At 40.2% G+C, this 27,552-nt stretch overlaps 1 protein-coding gene and 1 long non-coding RNA gene across 7 annotated transcripts in view; both read right to left on the bottom strand.

The window, feature by feature from the left end:
* The window catches only part of LOC127469018 (uncharacterized), a 288,437-nt gene that overhangs the window by 83,071 nt on the left and 177,814 nt on the right, over positions 1-27,552 (bottom strand). The window lies entirely within an intron of this gene.
* The window catches only part of PLPPR1 (phospholipid phosphatase related 1), a 128,406-nt gene that overhangs the window by 79,735 nt on the left and 21,119 nt on the right, over positions 1-27,552 (bottom strand). The window contains exon 1 of one of the 5 annotated variants that reach the window (XM_051782825.1): positions 8,639-8,782. The exons of the other annotated variants lie outside the window; for them this stretch is intronic. The gene's annotated coding sequence lies outside the window, so the exon portion shown is untranslated. Of the gene's footprint in view, positions 1-8,638; positions 8,783-27,552 lie in introns of those variants that run through there. 5 annotated transcript variants of the gene reach the window in all.

Raw genomic sequence — 27,552 nt, 5'->3', positions numbered from 1 at the left:
AATGTCATTTCTAAGAGTGTAATGTTATTAAAATCACAGTTTTTAACAGAGTTTTAATGAGATATACACCTGTTGCAGGTAAACTGTATACAGAAAGTTAGCTTGCAATACATGAGCATATGTGTGTGTGCATACAAATTCATATCCACTCAAACACAACTGGAGCCTACAAACTGCACGACAGACAATGGCTGAAAATAAATGGAACAATTTTCTAATCTGACTTGGTAAAAATATGATTAAACAGCCCTTTGAACACTGAAAGCTGACACAGGCATATAAATATGCCCATCTCACCCTGTGCTGTTTGCTGCCATCTTTAGTAGACCATCAGGAACACTGCATCTTATTTTAATAGCCCTCCACTGCTAATGCACAGCTCTCACCTCTAAAACACCATTATTCTAATTTTCAAAAATTACCTGAAAAAATAATGAATTCTTTCCAGCAAATTGGTGTAAGACTGCATATCATAAACACACAGTATTTTGCATAGCAGAGGAAACTAGTTTTCACAATCTGTTATTTTCTGAGGGCCACTGATTTATACACTGCTTTTTTAAAATACCCCAACTACAGTAGTAGAAAAAAGGTGCAATCACCCCATTCACAACACTAAAAGACCTATGTGGTCTGTTAAAACTCCGTTTATCTTGGAAGGCAGTCCTAGACTAGGCTGATCTATCTACAGTTGCTGCTTCTAGTGCTCAAAACATCACGTTTTATAGATGCAAGAGACTTCATTTCTCTAGATATGTATACACATGTGTGCATTTACACACCTTTTCTGATTTCATACTGAAACACTGTGCTTATATCTTACTAATCGATTAAGCATAATCAATATTAATAATATGAAGTATATATATTATCACAAAGGCAGTACTTTTCCAATTTGGAAATTAACACGCTTTTAAATTCTATCATGTCCCAGCATGACATTTACTGAGACACCACCCCACTGCTTCAACTCCGTGCCAAGCAGAGGTACCTGCCACAACCTTCTCCCACCAACATGCACTTTTGACACCACTTTTCCCAAAAGTAGTGGGAAGTCACCATTTGCAAAGCAGCAGTTTGCACTGCCTATTTGTCTCTCATAACCCTAGGATTTTTCTCTAGCTCACAATCATCTATTTTGCTCCTAAACACTCCTATTTCACTTACCAAGTTTCTGCCTCAGGGCATGCAGTACAGATATTTCTAAGCCCTACAACTAGATGCCTTCATGGGCAAGATCATTGACCACAGCTGTTCTACATGCAGCCAGGTCAATATGCAGATCCTGGCCACAGCCTTGGTTTAGAATGGCACTCTCCAAACCTCTTTGACTGCTAACTATCAGAAAAATAAATCTGAGAAACCCCCTCCCTCCCCCAATGTATGTAATTTATAAATCATATGCATGTACCACCATATTATGTAAATTATAAAACACACCAAAAAAAGTAAAAAGTGTGAGCTAAAGATGAAATAAATTTTGTTCTAAAAATTTATTAATAGGACAAAAATATTTTCTTCCACACCCCAGTGGACTGTTTTATGCATCTCTTGTGGTACATGCACCCTGCTTTGGACACCACTGGTTTAGAAGACCACAGACAGAGTCTGAAAATCTCTTCTAACCTAAATATGCTTTCATTTGGCACATGCCTTTTCCTCCAATGTAGCTTTCACCTTTTAATACTACTTTTAAAGCTTCCAGAAGCCAATGCACCTCCTCAGAATGATGACTTGTGGCCACAGGCTTTTCTAGCCACCTGCCGAGAGGCTGTAGGGGAAGCTTGCACAGCATTTTCTCATTCAGCTATGGCAAGGCAAATACTTCTTTCTCATTTAAGAAGCCACTCAGATTACATGTTTTTATCTAAGGGGCCCAATTTTGCAACCAAGCCTGTTTAAAGTTTTGGCGTCAGCTCAGTAGCCTGGTAAAAACTTTGTATGTCTCTCATTGTGCATTTTCTCTCCTTCCCTTATTCCAGCCGCAAAGGGTGCTCCAAAATTCTCCCTTATCCAGCAGCAAAGAGTGCTCCAAAATTCTCTTTGAAGAATCCCAGTATCTCATGAACAAGAGCACTGGAACTTGTGAACCTCTGCTCCTCCGGGTGAAGAATGGGGTTGAACTAGGTCAACCCATAGGTCCCTGTCCAAACCACCACCAGTTTTGGAAGGTCCTCTATTAACAGCTAGGGTTAAGCATTACATTGCCTTAGTGCTGCACTCAAAATTTTCCCACCTCAGCTCCACAAGCTCATAGTGGAGTTGCTCATGTTTTTTGATACTTTTAACTCAATATTTCACTGCAAAACTAATCTTAAATTACATGCTCCATCTCATTTTCTCTTGTTTTTTTGTCCTTTAGCTCTAAAGTTCTTTGTTCTGTCTCTGCCAGCATTCCCCTGCACATCTGATTTCTTCATAAGACAGTGGCTGTGCTTTTCCTTCCAGCTTTTCAAACTCACAGACAGTATCCAGGACAGTCCTGAAAGAAGCTGGATTTTAAGAGTCAGTACACTGTAACACTAAGTCTGATGAGAAACTTGTTTGAACATGTCTTAGGATGGCTCTTTGTGGTCTCTTTGACAACACATGTTTCTTCTTCCCAACACCCCCCACAGCAACTGTTATCTCCCATGCAGGAATGTCCTGGGAAAGGTGTCCTGAGGTGTCCCATTGGTCCTTGTTAACCCCTTCCTGTGACTGGGTGTTCCTGTAAGCCCCTTGAGACTTCTAATTGGTTAACCTGTGATTCCTCCTAACCCTATAAATGTAACCTCCCCAACAATAAACTCTCTCTTGCCTCCTCTCCACGCCTGGTGTGCTGTCTCCGTGCTGGCCATGGACCCACCTGGGTGCTGGGGGGAGGGGAGGGCACCTCTCCTCTCCAGGCTCGGGGCCTGAAAAACCCTGTCACTGGAGTTCCCTTTCCCCATCCCTCAAGACGTCGGAATGGTTCTTCAGATGGAGATGGAACTAGAACTGGTCTTCCCCACGTTGTGGGTGGGGAAAGGGATCCAGAGTACACCACTCTATAATTCACATCACTTAAGTGGGTCATCTTTTTCTATGAAAAACAAGGAAGTGACCATTTAGTGAGATGCATGAACAAGCTTTTAGACTCTTGCACAGTCATAACCATAAAAAGAGGTCAAACCGGTTTTTGACCTTTCTCTTATAAATGTTCCTGGCTTTTCTGTCCTTTATCCAACTTTGCAGAAAAGTCTGCTGAAAGTAAAAATAAAAATAAAATTTGGGATCCAACTACCTTGAGGAAGAGATGCAGGGACAAAGACCTCTGTTCAACTAGGACTACAATGAGAACATTTTAAACTAGTATCAGCTAAGGCTGGGCTTCTATTGGGCTCCACCTTGCTCAGCCTCTCACATAATTTTATCAGTCTCTGTCAGATCACATTGCACAAGCTGACACCGAACAAACCCCAAATTTGCCTCAGCCAAGTTCCAGATAGATTAAGACCACAAAGCAAAGGCCACATTTTCCCTTCTCTGTGTTTTTCCTATGATCCTTTATCCTTTAAGTTGTCCAAAAATCTGCATTGTAAGTGACATGTCAGATTTACAGACACACACATTATCTGGTGCTCAGTGATGACCCAGCATGCCATGAAGACCCTCAGAATGGCTTGCACTCCTTTCTCCACCAACTCAATGAACTCATGCCATCTGTGTGGACCAAAGAAATACACCTCACAGTAAGAGCCAAGAATTTAATGTTGGCCTAACTGAACTCTTAAAGCTAATGAAGATTTCAGTCAGTGGCTTATTACTAGCAGTGGATACAATGGACACATCAGGAGAAGTGATAGGACCCCTTTACTGTTTCTTCACAAATTTAAGCCAGTATTTCATAACTCTAGGTTCACTCATTTAGCTGTTAATATCAGGAGTCAATTATCCATTCATAACTCTATCAAAACCACGATTATTCAACAGATAATGGGATCATAAGAGCTGTGAGTTTCCTCTCAGAGCTTCCAGTGGAGCCATGTGATGTTACCATCCCATTTAAAAAGCCAGGTACCAATCATACAACATGGCCACAGCTTAGCTTAAAAGCCACCATTATGCATCTCCTAACCCTTGTAAATGGAGAAGGAAACAACCAACAGCTGTGTGACACTGGCACCTCAGCCAACAGACCAGGGGCTGAACCTGACTCTTCCAAAACAAAAAGATGCTTTAGCCTGTGCCCACTTTTTCACAGGAAGGGCCACAAAAGACATCCAAACTCTGCAGATCAGGCAGCCGAGGGGTCCATGAGACAATTTTTCCACAGCTAATCTCAGCTGCTCAACATTTAGAAGTGTCCAAACACAGACCTAATTGTTGCCTTCCACTGCCAATGACAAGTGCATCCACAGGGAAATGCTTCTGCTCCCCTTGCAGTAAGATGCATTAGTGACCCCTGTGGAGAGCACAGCTGCCATGAAAATGGCCAGGACTGAATTTTTCAAAGCCATGCTGATCTAACTGCATAGCCACCAAATGCAGAAACAAAACTTCCATAAACAGCAGAGTTCAGCAACAGCTAAGATCATGTCTCCGTTTCATTAAAAGTTCAGCTCTCAGACTCCCAACCCCTGGATGAAGGGTACCAGGCCTGTGAGTCTCCATGCATTTTTCAGGCACTAAGTACAGCTGTAATTGAGAATTGTTAAAAAGAGTATCAGTGGTTAACTACATTTGCAGGCTACATTCTGAATCAAGTGTTGCCTGTCCTCTTACAGCTGCCAAAAAGCCATAGAATAGCCAAATTGTGCAATCAATAAATTCAGCAGAATCACAGACACAGGCCCACCACCTTACCCAGACCAATTTCCCACTGCTTGGCAATCCACAGTGCACTGATCTGGTATTAATGAGTGTGCAATCACTCTCTCAGTGCTGACAAACAGGAATTGGACCCAGAGGATCTCTCCTTGTACGCAGAAGTTGAACATTTTTACCTGCTCCTACTGACAAAACTGGAATGTCTCCAACCCCACCTCCTCACACATTCTGGCACAACGGAAAAAAGACAGCAGGAAATTGAGAGAGAAATGGATGACAGTGGGGAGGAGAAGATCCACTGTATTGAGTCTGGTCCCATGGAGCAAAGTCTCAATAATAATGACTGGCATAAAAGAGTCCCAAGATAAGCAATACAACAATTGTCATAACTGTTGCTCATAAGAGAATGACTATGACAGCTAAACAGTCAACTTCCCCAAACAATGAGGAACATACGATAGTGCTTTCCAAGTGTTTGGGAAGTATAAATTACTTTACAGTTTTGTTCTGATAAGAGTTACTTTCCAAAGGATCTTTTAATTTAAGGGCCTGTTTGCAAAGAGATATGCAAGCGCCAAGAAGCAAAACAACAACACGTCTGTTCTAACAAAGGAATGGAAGTATTTACAGTGCTGGTGATAGCAACAAGTAGCAGGATGAAATGTAAAAAAAAAGAGTTGTGACAAGTATCAGATTTAATAAATCACACATTTCTAGCATGGAAAATTTTGAAAATATTCCAGCACTCTGTGACATCTTTTCTAACCTTAATGATCTAGCCAAGCATATCAAACATAGACAGCAGAAAGGGCAATGCCTGCTATCAGGCACAAGCCACACAGCCTCTTCTCATCTTTTAACCTGAGTGATCAGGCATGTAATGTGACATCTTCCCAGTTCTCAATGGATATATAAATATACAAAAAACTGAAGTGTAACCATGTTATTACCTCTCTCAGAAAGCTGAAAGGGCTACCAGCACTTTCTGCATACCTTTTTCACCACAGTAGTGTCCACATACATTACAATTCCAGCTCTGGGGTCCCCTACACAAGGAAGATGTTGACCTGTCGGAACAGGTCTAGTTGATCAGAGGGCTGGAGCACCTCACCTGTGAAGAAAAACTGAGAGCTGAGACTGTTCAGCCAGGAGAAGGCTCCATAGAGACCTTAATGCTGCCTTGTGGTACCTAAAGGGGACTTAAAAGAATGCTGAAGAGGGACTTTTCACAAGGGCATGGAGTGACAAGACAGGGGGCAACAGCTTTAAGATAAAGGAGACTAGATTTAGATTAGGTATTAGGAAGAAGTTCTTCCCTGTGAGGGTGGTGAGGCAATGGCACAGGTTGCCCAGAGAGGTTGTGGACTAACCACCCGTGGGAAGTGTCCAAGGCCAGATTGGGTGGGGTTTTGAAAAACCTTGTCTCATGGAAGGTTCCCTGCCCACGGCAGTGGGGTTGGAAGTAGATGATGTTTAAGGTTCCTTCCAACTCTAATAATTCTATGGTTCTCTGATTCTACAGTGCAAAATAAGCCCTACAACCATTATAAAAAATCTACAGATCCATTATCCCAAGCTGATACTTGACACTGCTTTTTCAAATTATATTTCTCTTTCTAAGTGATGATTTGTGGACATAGTAGGGCTTACAGAAAACCAGAAAACTTTTAAGAGGTGGTCAGGACTCCTACGACTTTCACATCAATATTCAGACAGTCTGGACGCTGTCAGTGGCTTCCAGTGACTTCAGTGGGGTGAGATTTCCCATTTTCTTTTTATCAAGACATTGCTATCAGAGGAATAAAATTCTTTCCACTTTTAAACTAGCATGTTCCTTATCATCAGGTAAGGTTTCATAAGAGACAGGAAAAGACGATTTATGTATCTCTCTGTCCAGAATTCTTCTCAGAGGAAGTCCTACCCTGTTCTATCTAAAAAGCAAGAGACAAAAATAAAACATTTTCTTACATATCACTGTTTTACAAGGGCTCCTCACAGACGTTAGACAATTTTATCTCAGAATTCTTATGTGAAAACATCACTAAAAACCAACACAAACGGTACCAGCAGGACATGTTCTTTTGAACAAAACTTCAGCTTCTGAAGTTTGCAGGCTGAACCAGTCAGACACCAAAGGTATGCACAACTTCACTCTTAAGCACTGTCCTTTGTCGTGCCATCTATAAGGTCACAGTAATGACGGTGAACCCCTACCGATAGGAATGTGCCACAAATCAGACAAGGTTTAAAATAAAGCCCCCTATATTGCCATAGCTGTGTTTGTTTGCCATGGTAAGTATGCACAAAGGCAACTGGAATAAATTCTAATCAATAGAAGTTTGGGGTTCTCCCGACTATTTTTTTTTCCCTGGAATAACTTAGCAGATTGTTGCCAGTCCAGGTAACATACCAAAATAATTTGAAGACAAATGAAGTTCTAGAAGCTGCTTTCAAACATTCATGTGACTCCTAATAGAGACTCAGCCCTTTCCACTACCAGTAATTCAAATCAGATTAAGGGCACTGAGGGCACTGCAGGAACCAACTGCATGTGTTTGCTGAGGACAGAAGGGAGTCGTGTAGCTAAACCCTGATTGAGCTCTGTGTTAACACACAGACTAATGGATTTAACAAAGTTCATTTAAACACTTGGGTCAGTTTGGTTCTTTTGACGTGGACACAATCTCTGCATGGATCAAGGGCAAGGAGAGGCCTGTTAAAAGAACATTTTCAGAAGGCGTGTTGCAACAGAAATGTTAGAACTTGTATGAGGAAAGTATGAATGTAAGTGAGCGAAGGGAAGAGAGAAAGTGCCAGAAGAAACAAGAGACAAAGGGTTAAAAAGAAAGGCATGCATTATTCACCACACAGCACTATAAGCATGGTTTCACTGAAACAGAAAAGATAAGCTGCAAAGAGGGTGAAGAATATATCTGGAAATATAAAATACCCCAATAAGGAAAACATCAGAACTGCGAAATTCAGTAACGCTGCACAAGACTTGAAAGAATGTTGAAAAGGTGAAAAAAATAAATTACGTTAAAGATCCATGCTAGCATCCATTGCTAAAGACTACAAATAAATTTGATTCTAAACCCCACTCGCCACTGCCAGTTGAGTCCCAGAGGTGCAACAGGGTTCAGGAGCCACCATGGAACCAGGTCATCAGTTCATTCACATCTGAGCCATGCTGATTTAATATAATTATTAACAACAGGATAAAAACTTGCCTTATTCAATGGCCCACTGCAGAGAAAGGGCTCTGCTATAAAACTGAGTGAGAGAAAACATGCACAATAAAAATGAAGTCCAAACTCATCTAGATGAATTTTCAGTAAATCCAGAAGCTTAGACATAATTCAGGGAATACAGAACTATAAAGATGACACCAAGACAAGTGATGAGGCTGACAGCCCTGAAGGACGGGATGCCATTCAGAGGGACCTGGACAAGTTCAAGAAGTGGGTCCAGAGGAGTCTCATCAGGTTCAATAAGGCCAAGTGCAAGGTCCTGCACCTCGGATGAGGCAATCCCAAACACAAATGTGATTCTACGAAGATAACAAGCAGCTTGAAGAACAAATTCAAAGAGGCAGAATTACAGAACTGCAGGAAGAAGTCATCATGGCTAGGCTTTGCAAACGAAAATTTGGGAAGCATGCTAGAGTTAATTTGACTGCACCTTTGGAGGCAGGTATATATGCCTTTGTCTTTTGATCTTTGTGTGACTGCATTCGTAGAAGATGGCCATTTCGACCCTCGCCTGGCTTTGCAAATGTGGGTAAGGCCTTCAAGCCTGTGCAGTGGATTTTTTAGGTGAGACACAGTATGCACGGAACTGAACCCACCCTTTAATCCTGAGGTTCATCTGCCAGGGCCAAGCGAGCTTGGACAGTGGCAGTGAGGTCCTCAGGACGTAGGTTTAATTAGAGTGACCTTCTCTTAGATGGATGGCCTTACAGGGCTAAACGAGCTCCATCTGCCCGAGTTTAGAGTTGTCCTTCTCCTTTGTGTCCTTCTCCCACAAGGGCACATTCCACGCCGGCGAAGCTCTCCCTCTCTCACTCCTTTCCATGCCCAGGGCTGGGGACCGCCGGAGGCCGCCTGGGAAGGGGGCAGCCCCATGCCATGCGGAGGTTCCAGCAGGTGGGGGTTGCCCATGCCCAGGTAGGAGGAAGTACTGACTAACAAACATGGTACTGCCATAACCAGTGGCAGGCCACAGGATTGGTATGAACTCTGAAAGGCCTTCAGTCTTGCCTGGCTGTGTCTTGGCCAGCATGAAGCTTTGATTTATCTTGCAGAGCAAGATAAGTCTGCTGTTACCCAGCAGGTAAAAGAAAAAATCCTGCTGCTACTCAGCAGGTAACAACCACGTTACTGTTCCCTCCATCCACTGGAGCTCAGATTTGTGCAGTTGTGTGGTGCAATGCCTATGAGTACAATATTTTTGGTATATTTCTGCAATTAAGAACCTTGACATGAAACTATTTTATGTGAAACAAACTACCTACAAACCTAGAATAAAACTGCAGGACAGATTAGAAAATAAACTCTTGGCTCTGTGTAGAAGGTATATTTCCTATATCCTACATAAGCTGCAGAGTGACAAAAGGAACCCATTATCTGATTAATTAACAATAAAAAAATCCTATCAGTCCAAAATGGTTAGTCATCTTTAACTGAATTCTCTCCAGAGTTACTAGCCACAGAATATTTCACTAAATGATGTGATAGAGTTTGGTAGTATCCAGGACCTTATAACATATTTTAACTTATTCTCACCTCAGTAATTTTGTCTTTGATTTGAATGTCATTACTGATTTTCCTCCTAAGTCATGAAATCTGATGATTATCCATAAATCAAAGTACTTTAGAATAACTTTAAAATGGGACTTTCAAGGACCCTTAGATAAGAAATTACAAACTACATATATGCATTCTAAAATCATGAGAGAGATACTCATAATTAAAAATATTTACTTGAAAACTATTCTTTTAATATAACACTCCTTGATTCATCTTTTCCTGTTTTTCTGAGCTCTTGGAAGGCATATCTTCCTATGACAAAGCTTTTCACTAAAAGCACTGTGCATAGGACTAAAACAAAAAGCAAGACAGACACAGATTATGTACCCACTGGACACTGGGAGCAAAGGCTTTAAGACAAGCACGAAGTATAATTCTACAAACCCATTTTGTAAAAAACCTACTCATCAGCACAAGATGTTGCACACATGGTCCTTGGAGATACAGGAAGAATGGAAACGCTTGCATTTCCTTCTGGATGGTAGTAGATCTCTGCTGGAGGCAATGCAGGAAGGTTTTTTTTCAATGTATAATAGTGGCATCAGAAATGTTTTTATTGGAGGTCAGTTCCACTGACCAGCCCCACACATAAGTGGGGCACTGGTGCACGCATAGAAAAATGACTGTTTAACACCATTTTCACAAATGACATTTTGTTTTGAGATGCTGCAGGATATGGGCTGACAAGAACAGGCTGTCTAACTGATTTAAAATCCCTGGAGTGAAACATGATTGGTATGCTGTTTATCTCCATACGAATCAAATGCCTTTACTCTCTCACTCACATTTACTAAAATGGCATCTGACTAACAAAACCTGCTGTCCTCCAAGTAATATGATAATCACAAAGGTCAGGTGGAAGGAGAAATTTGGGGGGAGAGGGAATCTCAGTCCAGCTTGCTATTATGGTACCACAGTAGAAAACAGAAAATGAATTCTGTTATCAGACAATCTTATAAAATTATCTTTTATTTACACAGAGACCAACAAACCTACGGTGTGAAGGAAAAATAATTTAGTTAAAATCAGTACAAGTTTTAAGAGAACAGATGCCTTTGTTTCACCTTCAGCTTGGATAAGCTTAATACAATTTTAAAAGTGCTATGTTCTAAGCCAAAAGAAAGAAAAGGCACATATAAATTACTGTGTCACTATCACAGTCTTCACTGGCCTGTAGCACAGGGACTTCTCAGCCTCTGTTCCTTGAGGCAATGTGGTAAATGCTGCTATTGAAATAGTTATTTGCTTCCTACACTAGCAGTGAAAAAACAAAGGTGACAGAAACCAACTAGTTGTCAATCTTAAACTTGCAGCAGCTACATTTTCTTTGCTTGTTTTGTTTTTTTGTCTTTTTAGGTGCAAGTACAGAATATGTTTAAGTGTAGGCTTGCACACTGAGACTGTGACATGTCCTCTCCAGGGCCATGAAGACACTTCACCTAAAATTAGGTAAGGTAAAATAACAGAGAACATACTGCAATTACACAGAGCCATTAAAGTTAGGATAAATTTAACTCTGCAAAGGTATTCCTTTCAAAACCAGAACTTTTCAACAAAAAGCTGTTTGAATTTTAAAAATCCTTTCCACTACCCTAAGCTGACAGAGTGCATGTTTTGTGTGTCCTTGCCAGAGGAAAAAGAGAGGAAAGAAGTCAGAGGTAAAAAGAACTCTACCCTCTGAAAGTAATTGTTTTCAAAACAGTCAATTTAATTTTCAGCTTGAACATTTTGTAAATTTACTATGGTTATAAGCCTTTTTAATTAGCTTAAAAACACCCAAAACCCCCTGAAAGACTGAACAAGCTCTAACTTTCAAAATACAAAATTAAAGATATAACCATAGTTTTTCTCTCTCTTTTCGCTTTTCTCCTGCTTTCCCCTTGAGGGTTTAAGCATGTTACTTGTGGATCAACGGCATTTTTTGATCATGTCAAACAGCAATTTTTCCACATTTCCCTTAATCTCTTTCAGTTTAAATATTTAGGACGTCACAGGTTCTCAAAAACAAGCACAAGCTCAGTAAACCTTTAGTTGGGTTGGTGAATGTGCCTTCTGTTTATATTTAGCATTAATATTTTATTATTTCTTAACACTTTGGTTCTAGGAAGCAGAGGGAGGGCTGTTAAAATAAAAACAAATAAACCCCAGGATCACTTTCTAAAAGGGCAAGTTGTTCTGCAGAGATAGTTTTTACTAACGGAGAGGTTCTTGTGGCTGGCATTTGCAAACCTATTGCCTTGCCTCAAAAGTCAGTGAACAAGACTGCTTTTTTCAGCTGTTGTACATCATGGCAAACACAGAAAACAACTCACTCTACCCCAAGCACAGTGTATTCCCCCATGCTATTCCCTGAGGAGTGAAATGGAAGCTATATACCTCTGGGACCAGCTTTTAATTTTTTGCTTGTTCTATTCCTGTTACAGGTCTCCTTGGAGAATTTTACTTGTTACTGGAAGCGAAATGCTTTATCAAAAATAAACAAAGCCAAAACAAAGAAAAGAACTCTGTGTATGCCACACACCCTGGTCTTTCTAAATACTCTTTACATTGACATAAAGACCTCATGTATTCTTATTAACATTATTCCTGTCTCACTCAAAACCACACTTCCTCCCTGTCTCTCTCCCTGTTTCCATTACTTTCAACTCTCCATCCTTTCTTTTTTCCTTATTTTCTTCAGGTTGAACAAGTGAGGCACCAGCCTGCCCCACAGCAAGTCAGCTCCTATATTTTTCTAATAAGGAAAGAAACAACAAAAGCCCAGCCCCCTTTCCCCCCCCAAGCTCTTTGACAGAGGCATAAACTCAGGTGACTGCCACCTCTACCTCCCAGACATGCTTACTGATGAGCCAAAAACCCACGTCAGTCCTCAAGAGCTCAGGTTGTTCTCCTTATTTCTCAGTCCCTCAGTTAGCAGTTTCAGATTTGAGAATGAAGGAGACTCATGTGTCTGTTACTCTCCTGTTTCAGAAAACACTCTCCAACACTTGAAACAGGTAACCCTTTGAAGCAGTTGCTGCCCACTTCTGATGATGAACTGGCAGGAAACACATCTACATATCTGATAGCCTATCTATCCCAGAATTCTAATTTTGTTTAGGACCCAAAACTGAACAATATATTAGGCCTAATTCTACACTCAAAGCCAAACTACCCTCAGATTCAACAGCAAGTTTTGCATCCTTTTCCAGCTTGAGGGTTTGTAGCAAGATAAAAGACATCCAAATGCATTTCTCATATGAATAACTATTCTGTTAAACATATCCCTTTTTTGGCATGATGCAGGTTTGTAATGCATGAAGGCATGAATCTGTCACCTTGAAGGCACATCCACAGTGGCAGGGAATATAAATTATTCCACTTAGCAAGGAACCCAAAATTCTCATTACACTGCAGCTTATAACAACCATTTAGACACCTACTATGATCCTTACTGTCAGCAAGAGGGAACTGAACACCTTTTTAAAGAGTCAGTCTAGAGGGGTTTGTGCCTCCACTGAAACCAGCCCCTGTCCCAAAAGAAGAAACAAAACATGGACTTGCCAGTGAGCAAATACATCCTCAAATGTAGTATTTTAAAAACTGGAACGTGCAAACATTTAAAGCAAATATCTCATATATGATTCTTGTTTTCTGAAGCCATACTGTAAATCCCAGGGGTTTATTTAGCCAAGGTAGCATGCTGGGCCATGTGGTGTGAACAGACAGGTACTGAGGCAACGTGAGGAGAACCTGCAGCAGCTTTAGCTCTGATCCTCAGTAAAAAACACAGCCTCCTTCAAGCTAAGATCCTTCACTGCTAGACCTTAGGCCAGATCAGACCTGTAATCAAAGAACAACATTTAAAATAGAACTCTGATAGAGAAAACTGAAAAAACTTTCAGAAAAGTGAAACTAGAGCCTCCCCATCTTTCGTTTTCTTGGATTTTCCTTATCATTATCATTAAATGCTCAAAGGAGAAGCATTTACATGCATGAAAGCTGGATTCTTTACACTCAGTGAACTTACAACTTATCTGATTTGTTCTCAGAGAGGCATAATATCTTTGATGAGCTGCCAACAATGAAGACTGTTTTAGCAGGAATAAAGGGGTAAGACTATTTAAAGTGGCAAGACAATTTAAGTTAACTGGAAAGTTACTTGAGGTTAGTATTATTTGCTCGGTCTCAGGAGTAACTGAAAGGGCAAAAAAGCAATTAGGAACAAAGAAACTAGAATATTAAGGTGTGTTTTACAGCAGATTTCAGAAAATCAGTACAAAGTCTCACTTGTTTAATGAACTACGCAACATCACGTACTACTAAGCAATGGAAATGAGATTAAAGAAACTCATGTTGATAGACTCATAAGGCTTCAGTTTTGCTTTTAAGAACTGCTGCATACGGACAAGCTCTTATATGAGGCTTTGGATAATTTAAATGTTTGTTATTTCTGCTGTGTTTTCCTCCATGTCCCTATGCACAACTTCTGAATCAAGAAGTCCTTCAAGCACAACAAGTCTTGATTATAAAAAGGCAGGGTGCTTTTTTTAAGTGTTTGCTATCACAATCAAGAATTAAAGAACAGTAATCCAAAATTCTTTTGGAGTGCCATTTCCAAATGTTGTTCATTTGCCTGTCATCAGCAATGGCAGGCTTTTTTCTACTGCTTTCTTTTCATTACCACATAATCATTTTTCAAACTCCACTCTGTGAATAGTAATGATTTCTGCAGCTATGTACTTAGTGCAAACATATTTGCCTGAAGAAGTTAGAAAGCAGAGACTGCATTCCCAAAGTGTCTTCAGACTTTGCTGCTCTATGTACATAGATGCGAAGTCTTACAATCCTGCAAAGTTTAAAACTTGCTCTCAATTTATGTTACCAATTTTTTCATGCATCATATTGTTCACTGAAGAGAAAAGCACAAAATCTAACCCAAATCCTCTTCAAGTTGGCATTAAGACTGTACTTTTCAAAAGCTTTCAATTTATTAGGGAAACGAGAAAATCAGTCCATAAACTCTTTGTTTCTAAAATGGAAAATAATTCCCTGGAGCAAATGAAGAGCCAAAGCAGAAGTAACTTACATCTCCAGGAGGTCAATCTGCAAAACTGCTCTGCCTCTCCAGGTGATTAGAAATTTGGCAAGGACCATCATGAATAACAATCCACTTCATAATTAAAAAGAAAAAAAAAGTGCTTGAGTAGATGCAGTGTTTCAGGTGAAATGTATCACTCTCATTTTTACAGACTTACAGGCTCTAGAGAAACATCAAATCACAGTGGTAATAAATACAATTCTTAATTTTTGAACAACATTTCCCATTAGAAGATGAGCAGCATGGGGAATAGGAACCAAGTCTTCCAGATCCCAATGTCCCTCACTATGCTACCATGAAAATTAGACAAGAAAAAATAAGCCTATTTCTAAATGTATTTACCTTTTCTGTGGTTTGCTGACATAGTTGAAAGTGCAGCACACACTCCAGCAAATTAAGATGTGGATACTTCAGAAGTGGGAGCTTTAAAATGCCTTCAGAGCTCCAGGCATAGCACTCTGTTAAATTGCCACAATCTGTAAAGGTCCTACTGAGAAAGGATTATACAAAAGAAGGAGGGAAGAGGGGGAACACTCTACTTAATGCTCTGATCTAGAAAGGTTTGAGGAAGAGCATGTCAGTTTGTGTACTGGCAGAGCTGTGGGATGGCCGACTAGACTGAACCTATCAGGATGTGTTACGGAAGTATAAAGGTTGGTAAATTTTCCAAAAAAGGAAAAATGTGAGAAAGAAAGATTTGAGAACACGCTTTCATGAAATTTTCCCAAATTTTTCATCTGTAATTTGGAAGCCTGACAATTCTTTTTTTGTGTGTGTGAAAAAAAAAAGTTTACATATTGGGCAATTTTTGTCAAATAATTTTGAAAAAAAAGTCACTTGTAAACTTTTTGTTTAATCTTTTCCATCTTTATTGTGCATCCTTTCCTTAAATCACACCTCTCTAATAAGATAAAAAGTTAACAATGGAAAAAAACCAGCAACACCAAAAATCAAACCAGACTGAATGTCCTTCCAGGTTTGTGCTTATTTCAGGAGAAATTATAAAGATTTAAAGCAAACTGAGATTTCTGGTGTACATTTATATAAGAATGAATAGCTGTCATTCCATCCCATGCCTTCTTACTGCTGACTTGCTTCTGATGTTTTAACTAAGCAGACATTAGTAAATAATAAACATTTTGTACCTATTGCATTAGAAGACTGAAGATGTAAGATCCTAACGATTCACTGTCTGCAATTTCTAAGACTCAAGTTCAGATGTAGTTGTTATGCAACCAAATGACAACCAAAATGACAATTCTTTCAAGTAACTGCCTTCGCTTATAGCCACACAGGGCCTACTGCCCTCCACTCCTAATTAGGATTCAGAAGGTGTAATAAGCAAGTTTATATTGGACAGGTGTGAGGAGAATTAAAGAGCGGAAAAGAGAAAAATAAATTTTGACTTCTGGCAGCTATGTTTGGAGTCAGCTCACCATCTTCGGCATCACTAGACACAGTAATTAGATACAGTAGAGTCCATCAATCTTTATTAATGTTTTCTGTAAAAATTAGAGCACCTGCACAATAATAAATAATTACATTCCCATACCTGGTGACCGTCCGTCGCCTTTTACTTTTTTAAGCCACTTGATTTTGAAAAGTCATATTATTGTTTCCAAGTGGAATTTCTGAACAACAAAACTATTCTTTTCTGTAGAACAAAATTTTTTTTCAGGTCTGAAACAGATGCTCACATTTTGAAAAGAATGCCATTGATCGTATAGGTCATTACACAACAGACATTTCCTGAGTCTGCTGAAATCTTTTGGAAAAATTGCTGTAACAACAGGATTATATTCAGTACCACAATGATTCTTCCTCTTTAGAAAATACCTGCCAGCTGATAAGACTATTCTTGATCAAGGTGTCAACCACATCCACAGAAATCCTAAAGTGCTTCTAGAAAGAACTGTGGAGCTTCCCACAAACTCTTCTTGCTAACAATGCAAGAAAGCCAGAAGAAAGCATGGAAATGCTGTAATTAACAGCTTCAGAATGCAATATTCTACAGAATAAACATTCTCCAGCTAGAAACCCACAATCTTGAGTTTCATATACGGCTCAAATATCAGGTGAAGGATGAGATTAAAGGCACATTACTTAGAATTAAATATAACCCCTTACCACCCTTCATCTGATAACATGGTACTGACCTCAAAAGATGGGATCCCATATGAAAATAAGCAGATTTAGCTATTAATTCTTATTAGCAGTATTTTCACACTGTTAGAAAGGTTAGGAAGATTGACATTTTGAAAATTTTAAGTTGCATTGAAAACACAAGGGTCTGAAAATATTATGAGTTACTATTTTGCTTTATATATTAATAATTCCAACTAAGAGCTGGCAGTCTGAGATGTCTATGTATTTTTACTCTGTCTATATTCACTTTTGAGTTATTTAAGGAAGTTACTTCACACTGTGATATTCACATACAATATTTGTATTACAGCTTTGTTCCATACTGTGATTTCCTATTCTTTCTATACTAGAAGACTCTCTATCACAACTCAGGATTCCCCTTCCCTCTCTACAGCATATCAGAGGTAAAATGTCTAGGATTCTCTAATACCTATGCACAAGATCTAGAATTAGAACTGGCAAAAGGATATTTTATATCCTGGCAAATGAGTAAACTTGTATTTTCATTCTGCATTTGAACCTGTGTATCTTTTCACGATGTAATTTTCTTAAAATAGCCCATCTTCAGGTCCAGAAGTTCATGATCATGTTTTCACTCAGGTACATTTTTCTCCCTTGATCCCCAGTCAGAGGTGACCAACGACAAAATATATCATGATAAAAGATTTACTGATGCCAATGTACCCCATGAAATTTCTTTGATTTGATGGAACAGGGCTCTTAAGAGCTCCACAGCAAGCATTTTTATTTCCACAAGCAGGGAGACAGTATCCTCTTCTCCTAAGAGGAGAGATGTCTTCTCCATACATGAAAGAAAAGCCAGTGGAATTCGCTAGGCATCACAGTATTCAGTTTTGCATGTTCCCTTACAATAGAAAAAAGTGGTTAGTTACCTAGTTATTTAGAAACATAGCTCTACATTTGACAAAGGAAAAGGAATAATCCATCAGCTCTACATGTTTGACACTTCATGAAGAGGCTTGTGAGCACATTTATTTCTCACCATGTCTTGTTACTGTACTCTGTTGTCTAACTGTTCAGCATTCCATGGCAATAGTTGAACTGCCACATCTTGTGCAATGCATTCAAATAAAAAACAACCAAACTAGAGAACAATATAATCAAGTATCTCCAAGCTTACATCTCTTTATGCTGCTCATCCAGCAACAGCAGCCTCTAGAGTTCCTGCCAGCCTCAAATCCTCTCTGTGACAGATGCCTAGTGCTGCTAAGGAAGAAAATTAAGGTACAAGACTTTCCCTTCTCCAGGTAGAGGTCAGTGCTCTCAAAATCAGTGCTATGCATGTCTTCTAAAAGGTCTGCTCTTTCCACGCCTTGAGACACCAGACTGGGACACTGGAAAGCCAGTCTGTTCCAAACCCTGGCCCTCCACTGACTTCAGGTAAATCAATTCATCTCTGTGCTTCATGACATTTTATTTTTCATTGTTCAGCATTTTTAATTCTAAAGAAACTTGTCTGAAGAATTCTGCAAGCTAGATACTACACTGTTATCCCTGAGATGAAAAGGAAAAACATGACAGCTACGCTACAACTACTCAGCTCACATAAAGCTGAGTGAGATGCAGCTAAGTGGTTGTGTGTTTTTTTGGCAAATTAAAACCAACCAAAATCATTTTCTTCACTGCAGACCTCTTAGAGAATGGTACGATGACTTTTTTTCCCCCCAAGATGTTTTGGTAAAAAATTTCACAGTGGTCAACAACATCATTGCAACACAAGGCTTCTTCTGACTCATTACTAGGGTTACATTGCTGCAAAAAAAATACAGTAGAGAAAGCAAGTTCTTTGCAGTCCTGCCTGTATGACTACTCCTATCATCTGACACACTGGAGACAACCATCAAAGCCAAAAGCATAAAGAGAAACTCTTACTCTAGCTGAAAAAATTCATACAATACCAGGAAGAAATACTGGGATGCAGCATATATTTACTATTGCTCCAGCCTCTAAACTGCAGTCAAATTTTTTTGTCTTTTTTTTTTTTTTGAAATACCCCAACTCCCTTTCTGCCAAAATGGCAGAAAAACTCTGTCAAGTTCAGCTTCTGGGAGGGAAAAACCCCACACCTCCAAAAATACCAACCAACTTAAAAGAAAACCCCACCATATACAGATACTCTCTCTTTCTCTGGTCTAAAATAAGTCCACCTCTGTATTCAGATCAGGAACTTGTTTGTCCAGGTCATGGAACAGTACCATTTTCTGTATGTTTCTCCTCAGTTACATGGCCAGAACTCTTCTCGCTCCTTTTAGTAGTTCAAACTCCTAAAAGCAAATGACAGTGCATGACAGGTTATGTCCTCAAGGACTGTATTACTGTAAATACTCAAATCTAAGCAGATAGTGGCCAGATGGGAAATCCTGATGAAACCACTTATTCAGTAAGGTACTGCCAAAAGTGACACAGAGTCATAATATCAACTCATTTGCTTAAATTGCTTGGGTTTAATTTTCTCACAGATTACTTCCCATGTATCCAAACAAAACCGAGTTCCTTTATGCTCTGTGAAAGTTCTATTGCTGTATTCTCCCTCAAATAAAGGAAAACAGATCTTTGCAAAGCATGCAATGGACAAGGACTGTGTACTCACATTAACAGTTATTTTACAACCAGACAAAAGAATTCAGATTAACTGTGAGCAACAATTGCAGTACTGAAGCTAGAGAATGTAGCTTCTTACAAAGTGCATGCAGATCATGCCCTATGTAGGTCCATTTTTAAAAGTCAGCAACTTTCTGCATTGTGAAAAAGAAGCAGTGCTGTAATTGGTGAAGAATGTAAAGCCCCATCTAGCTAAAAGCAAAAAGGAAACCATGTCGCCCCTAAGCTATTGTATCGCCAGTGAACTGCTGATATTTAATCAGTGTATCCCAGCCTGTCCTGTTCCAGATCATGGCCCTATTAAGCCACCTGTTAGTTCACTGGTGTTAAATACGTTTTTTTTTTCGTTCTACACAGACCCATTAGCAATAATAGATCTATTTTTGGTTTTCCATTAAGGTATTTTAAAGACAGTCTGCAATAAGTTTATCATGTGGAAATGTTTTTGTACTATTTAATACCACGATCTGTAGTACTGTATTCAAATAACAACACATTAAATTTCATTTGGCATGTGGGAAAATAAAATTAAAGGATGAGTTCTGATGCATAAAAAGGATAAATAGATAGGATTCTACTTCATCGTATTGAATAATTGCATCCTGGCACAGTGCCCACATCATATTCATTAGGAAGAGACTACTGTGTACAGCACACTGCCAAAGCCTAGTTTTCTCAGACAATGGCTAGACGCCTCTAGATGACAACCAGAAGTCTTACAGATTTGCTTGCTACTGCTGCACTATAGGTTTCTGGAAATTTGTTGATCTGCAATTCATCATTACAGTTCATTAACAAGGTCCATAAATAGAAAAGCGGCTCATTACACCTGCACTGTTCAAGTGTCCACGTTGCACTGACTGCTCTCCCTACACCTCCCAACTTACAGTGTGTGTTCCCCTCCAGGGCTGCTCCTCAGCCTGGCGTAACGACTGAAGAAGGCTGTCATCACTGTTTTCATCATAAGGAAACACAGGGTTGTTCCCATCATCCTGCTGCTGTGAGGCTGGGCCATCTGTGCAGCTTAAAAAGAATTTACACTTAGCAGATCTCTATCTTCTGCTATGTTTTTGCTCTGGGAATATGCTTTACTTCAGGCATTGCCTAAACTGCTCTATTCTGGTCTACAAGAAGCACCCTCAATACCCTACATTCTAGCTTATTAATAAAAAGAATTAAAAGCACAGGCACCTAATCCACACACCATAAAAGAAAAGGATTCAGTTCCTGGCCATGAAAGCCACACTGTCAGTTCTGCAGCAGATGCCCCTGTTGGCAGCATGTGCTTGCCCAGCAGAGTCCAAAGAGAATATGAAATCAAATCCATCATTTCCAAAATGCAAAATTTTTTGCTTTCTCACAACAGCTATTCTGCTGCACGTTATCCTCCTTTCATCACACCACAGATTCACTCCATCATATTTTACCCAACTGTCAGGTAATCCCCATGGAAGTACCATTCACAAGAGCCAGCCTGCCTATGGCCAAATGAAACATAAAGAATTTATAACCTGCCCAGGGATATCACATTAGAATATGCTTCCAACCAAACCTGTGGGATAAGATTCTCAAATGAATGTAACATAACCTACATGTCTTCAAATGAAGGTAACATAATCTTCATGGGTTTTTTTTCCTATTGAAGTGAAACTTGAAAGACTAAGTTAACCACACATAACTATAAAAAAGTCCTCTTTGGGGATTTGCTGTGGCAGAGGTGAGGACACATCTATGAATGATTAATTTTTTAACAGACCTTGGAGAAGTTTCTTGTCCAAGGCCTCTCCTGAGAGGGAGCATGCAGAGGTGATCTCTTCTCCAGATGTTTCACTTCCAAAGGGAAGATGAAAAATCCTATTTCAGTCTAGTACCATAAACCTAGCCTCCCTCTGCTTGATCACAAGTCATTTCTCCTTCAGAAAGGTCCGCAAAGCATGTAGACTTTTCCTTGCTTTTTAAAGATGCTCAAGGACATTTTACTGTGATTTCTCCTTCTGAAGAATAGCAAGACAAGCATTCTTGAAAATTATTTGTCCAGTCAGCTTGGACAAAATGAAGTCTTAAAGTCAATACGGACACAACGAATATCAGAACAGTTAATTCATATTACAGAAAGTGCAAATACAAAAGCATGAGGCCACTGTCAGCTGAAAATCCCACTCTGTCTTGGCAAATCTAGTTACTTGCCTGAAAAAATATTTAAACCACAAGTGCAACCTTATACTAGTTCCTCTGCATCTCTTCCATGACAGATAGTAAGACAATCTTCTTTATTATTAAAAAAATCAGGAAGAAACACAAAAGAGGTATAGCTCCCTACAGAGCTAGAAGACATAGATTCTATAACAGAGATGCTCCTTTAACAGAGATTTTCAAGTTCAGAAGATTGTCCACCTTAAAGAAGTACTTATGTGACAAACCTGAACAAGAAGAACACACTCCTCCTATTGTAAGGTAAAGCAAAAAGTCAAGATTTCACCTGTCTAAACCACAGAAATTAAACAGACGTTTGCATTACTTTGCTTTTCTTTGGATGGGACCTGAACTCAAAACTGAACCAATTACAGTCCGTTACTGTTCTGACACTAAGCAAGACTGCCAGATCTGGTACTGGGCTTTTTACAGGCAGCTTAGGATGAGGAAATGTCTACATCTAGCCATAGCAAGACTGCTATTCGAAACACCCACTAAAATAAACTGACAGCTTACAAAAATAAGTTATACCTGGATCTCTTAGCACATATACTGAAGTTTGATGCTCTGTTTGGTTCTGTTTAGAATAATCTTCAATATGTTTTAATGCTTACTGAAAGTGAAAAAAAAGAATTTATTAAAGATAACAAAGATTTTTAAAAATTTTTTTGTGGAAGAGCAGACTGATACTAAAACCATTTTTTTAGTAATGGCTTTTTTATGGAGGATTTGAAAGTAGTGTGATGTCTAAGCAAAAGCAGTGCAATGGGAGTACTCTGGTTTACCCATAATGTATAAGGACTTGTCATTTTCTGAAAGCCAGAAACAGCTCTTCTGCATGGAAATAGAATTAGAAAGGAAAAAGACTAATACTCTAATGAAGAACATGTCGAACTACTACTAATGATCAGACTAAAACAGTTATTTACCATCTTGTAACCACAGTAACACTTGTTCCTAACCTAGCCTTATGCATTACTTCTTCCCACTAGGCGACTGAGCTTCTAACTAATGGCAGCTGACTGTTTTCACCTTCTCAAACAGCTGCAAAAGCTTCTCCACACGCAGCCAAGCTTTCTTTTAAAAAGAGGCGTAGAGACAGGCACCTAACTTGGCATTTGACAGCAAGCAAAGTCTGGAGATAAAGAGTGACCCACTTAAAGCATGTTCACTTTTTATCTTAGAAGACACTACCCCAGTTCGACATCAGGGCATCTGTTTTGAATTTTGAAATTGCTTTACTGTTTGCTCAGCTGGGTAATGAGATGAAAGGGATCAGAGAGCTGTGACTGAGACCAGAATAAGTTACTATTTTCCAGTAGCTTAAGAAGACAGCAATGCCCTACTCCTATTCCCTTACATTATCACTGCAATTTACAGTAGTTCTACCCTATTTTGTCTCTCAGTGAAAACGTTTCTATGACCACTGTGTTTAAAGAGAGTTTGCTCGGTGATGTTTAACAGTACCATTTGAACTCTCTTGATCAAAAAAGTACATTATTGTCATCAGCTGTCAACTTCGTACTTTTTCTGGAAACTTTCACTTTGATAGTGGCTGTTAGCAGATTTGTGTGCGCAAGTGCAAGCTGAAACTCAATATTTCAAAGGATTACAAATTAGAGCATGACAGCAGGCTTGTAGGTGACTATACAGACAGGTGCCTGGCAGAAAACCCACATCCCTCACCAGGATTACAGACTGCTGCTACTTCCACCTGGAGCCTGTAATTGACATTGCAAAAGGACACACTGCAACACCACTGAAGGATAAATGGAAGAGACAGCAGAGCCTGCATTTAGTCATGCATCACTGTGCAAACCAAGATCTATTCATGGGCTTCCTGCGGGTGAGACGAGCCCCATCCTCACAGTGTCCACCTCTCCAGTACAGGTAAGAGCAGAGCAGTGTCAGATCCAGAGGGGGAAAAATCAACTGCTCTATGTAAGCACGTCTTTAAAAAGTCCTTGCTTGCTTTGTTGCAAACCTATGAAAAGGTAGAATCTGTGTTTAAAGTCTCTTTTTATTGGAGAGAGGGAGGGAGGGAGGAAAGAAGGAAGGAAGGAAGGAAGGAAAGGAAGGGAGAGAGGAAGGAAGGAAGGAAGGAGGGAGATATTTCACTGAGGGAGATATTTCTAGTCAATATGTCCAGCCAGTTTCTGAGCTTGGCCTCATCACCAGAGTAATCTGGGAATGCTGCCTATGATCATGAACTGTTTGGGAAAGGGGACCATGTTTTGCCTCTGTAGCCCCAGCATTCACAGAATCCTTAAGCGCTTCTGAAAAAGACTTTCACATAAATCAGTAAAGACAGGCTTCAGAACAGCCACTCCTCTGGGCCCTGCGTAACAACTCAGTAGTTTTTTTCTTCATTGAGATTATTTTTTTCCTAGTGCTAAAGAAAATGTGAAATCAGATTTTTACAGTATTCCAACAGAGCCCCTAAGAATGAAAGATATGTTTATTCAGACAGTGAAAAGTGCTCCCTTGGCAGAGTTTTGTGGTGGGTTAACACCTCCTTCCCTACTCACCCCTCCCCCCAGAGGGGCTGGAAGTGGTCAGAACATGGTAACTCCTCTCTGCCCCAGTGGTGGGCTCTCTCTCCAGGCTGCAGCACCCGTCAGGAAAACAGGGATCTCTGCCACCATGCGTGCTCCCAGGACTGCTCAGTGCTCCCTGCCCTTCCGTGCTCTTCCCTCTCCTGCCCCTCACCCCTTTATTCCCTCACTTCTCTGCTCCTTCAGCAATATCCCCTTTTGTTCCGTATGTTTTGGCAACATATGGCTGGGGACTCGGCTTGTCATGGCCAGCTCCAGACAGCTACAAGGAGCCTCTGTCAGGCCTGGAGCTCGCAGGAGCTGTCTGGCAGCAGACTCGATCAGCCCTGGGCACCCCCCCATAGAGACAGGGACATTGACCATCCTCCAGCAGAGATTCTGAAACTGAGCCAAGATGGACACAGACTCATTTGGATATCACAAAGGATGTGATTGAGTGGGAGAGCGGGAGGGAGAAAATCAAGATGACTGTTGCAAGACCTGTTTGCAAGAGGTATTGTTGTATCTGTGTCATATCTGTTGGCATATCTGTGTAACCATGCAGCTCTGTGCACCCAGCTCAGATCCCAGTAGGAATGGAGGAACCAGCATTCCCAATCTACTCACCCCCTGGCCTTAGATGCTTAGGGCACTGATTCATGGCTTTCCTCCCTGCCAGGACTTGCAGCTAGCAGCCCCCTCACTGCCATATGGCACCTGCCCCAGCCAGCTCACCCTTCTCCCATTACCCATCCGCTGGTCCCAGGAAATCTTTCCCAAAGCTGGAGACAGGACAGGTTGACAACCTCCTTGCTCTTTTCAGCTCAGAAAGATGGAAGAAATCAAACTACCCTTGCATAAGGAGCAATGAATGATGTCTCCAAGGCATAGAGATAGCGATAACTTTCTTTCCATTGAGGCTGATGACACAACACACAGAGCTTCAGCCATTTTCAACAAAAAAAGATAACTAAAAAGTTATGTCTCCGTAGTTAAAGAAGAGACATTTCCTTGGGCAACTGCATCACTGTTGGATTTGACATAAGTGATGCCAGTGTGAGCAGACAGGTAAACAGGAGCTACTGATTTGCAGGAGAAGTAGAACTGGCCAAAAGGCAGATGCTCTGCCTGAGCTGTACCCAGAGGCTTGTGATGTCTGTGCTGCCCTAATGAGAACTGCAAAGGAGCCTGGAAGTTTTGCTTTTGACCTCAATCATTGACTTCAAGGGAATCAGGGTCTCCTATTCAGAATTCACACTGCAACAGGCTACTGCCTTACCTTCTAACAAGCACTTAATTGAAAAGTCAAAGAATGGATTATAATACACTGTGGCTTTATTTACAAGAGACTCTTTTCTAGTATTAAAGACAAGATGATTTTCAATATAAGCAAATGGAGCACCTAAACTGGTCCCAATAGTAAAAGTAAACAGCACAAGTCAATTCGGGTTGACCTGAAGAACTCTTCATTCAAAACAAATCCAATTTTCAGCCACACACAGGGATAATTACTATAAATAAAATGTTGCTCATTGTTAAATGTCAAAGAAAAGACAGTTGAAAAGAAGGTGATAGCACTGTCCTTGATTTTGCTAGGAAGGTTATAATTCAAAAAACCCACATTGTTTTGATGCAACCATTTGAGTCCAGATGTCACAAAGTTTAAAGTAAGAATGTGTTCAAATAGTTTATTAAAACTTAATATATCATTAGAATCAAAATATGCTATACTCCAAACACCAGAATATTCTATGCCATTGCTTAACTGTGCATACCTTTCCTCAGAGGTTTTTCTTTTGACAATCCTGTGCTGGCTATTGCATTTATGATGCTAGGATTTCAGATCACTCTGTCTGAGTGCTTGGATCAATCTTCCCTTACGGAATGGTTAAGAACCAGTCTAATATGGCAGTGACAATGGATCCCTACTGTGACAATACTTCTGTTTATAGGATTTTCTACAGCACTAGGCTTAAAGTCTTCTCTACTGGCATCCATACAAACAGTTGCTAAAAAAGTCAGTTGCTAAGCGAGGAAGTTTGGGACAAGGCTGGATGCTTCAGAAAAGCTTGACCACAAAGCTCTGTGAGCCTACTCAAGTGATTGTGCTTTGAGTAGCAACACATACCCCAAAGCACTGTTTGCCACAGTGTTGTTCAATAAAATAATGCCTCCAAAACTACAGGCATGCTTCTCCACACTCGTGGCCATGAGACTGCACCAAACAGTTTTCCTAAATAGATTTCAACTCTCATTGTTTTATTTGCTTTTAACATGCCTGATTTATAGCCTGTCAGACAGACTAATGTTTGAATATGAGACCACAAAATTTTTTTGTCACCTTGTTACTATTGCAAACACAAACCAGAAACTGGTTGGAGATAAGAACAGAATAACCAGTGCTCCATTCCAGGGATTTGGTCTTCATCTGTAAATCGGTCTGTCCACAAATCGTTTTGGATTTGTTTATGAGGAGGTCACATTAGAGGTGATTACATACTCCCACTTGTGACACAGGGGATAGGCTTTTTATTATCTGAGACCAAAGTGAGGACACCAATTACACCTACATTGTAATACAAACACAAACCATCAGAAAACGATATGTGCAAACTCATCAAAATTGTTTCTCTGACAAGTCCATTAGGGATCACTGCACCTAAGAAGGGTTCACCCAGACAGGAAGCCTCACAACCCTATAATGGACTTCTTAAGTGTCCTTGCCCTCCCTGGACAGTGCTGTCCTGTCCCTCCTTCCCTGCCCAGCAGTGGGGAACAGCACGCCCTCTGACACAAGACAAAGATGTCCTGCCAATCCTGCTGTGCCACCATGCAGCCACCACACAAAACCACACTCCTCTCTCATCACTGAATTTGCAGGTACGGTTGCTCCTCTTATCCTAGATTCCAGCTACAATCACAAACAGGTTCTTACCCAAAATGTCAGGCCATTTACAACCTGCCTCTTCTGCCACAGGAAATGTTAGTGGCTGCTGATCTCACGCTTATAGCTCTCTAACAGCAAGAAAATATAAATCTCTTTTCAGCAGGAGGTCCTTGCTTCATCTCCAGGGCTAAAACCCTCATCTGACAGCCTTCCTTCCCTGTCTGCAGCAAGCAAACCCTCTAGTGAAGGACAAAACATTAAGTCCACATCCTCGTTGGCATTTCTTAACACAGAGGAAAAGGCTTCCCACAGAACCTTTTGGTTGTGATTAATGCTGTGAAGACACTGGTAAGCAAAGCTTGGCTGGGCAAAAAAAGCACAGAACATTTTTCATGGATGTCACCTCCAATTAAAAGATAAATCTGCAGCAGCTATTTCCATATCTCTCCTTACTCATATGGCTCTCTAGGGAATTAAAGCCTAGTAAGTATA

Source organism: Manacus candei, unplaced genomic scaffold, assembly GCF_025592945.1.
Source record: "Manacus candei isolate 608988 ecotype Guabito, Panama unplaced genomic scaffold, ASM2559294v1 h1tg000016l, whole genome shotgun sequence".
Lineage (NCBI taxonomy): Eukaryota > Metazoa > Chordata > Aves > Passeriformes > Pipridae > Manacus > Manacus candei.
The sequence above is the reverse complement of the archived record's forward strand: the minus strand, read 5'-3'. Positions and strand labels throughout refer to the sequence as shown.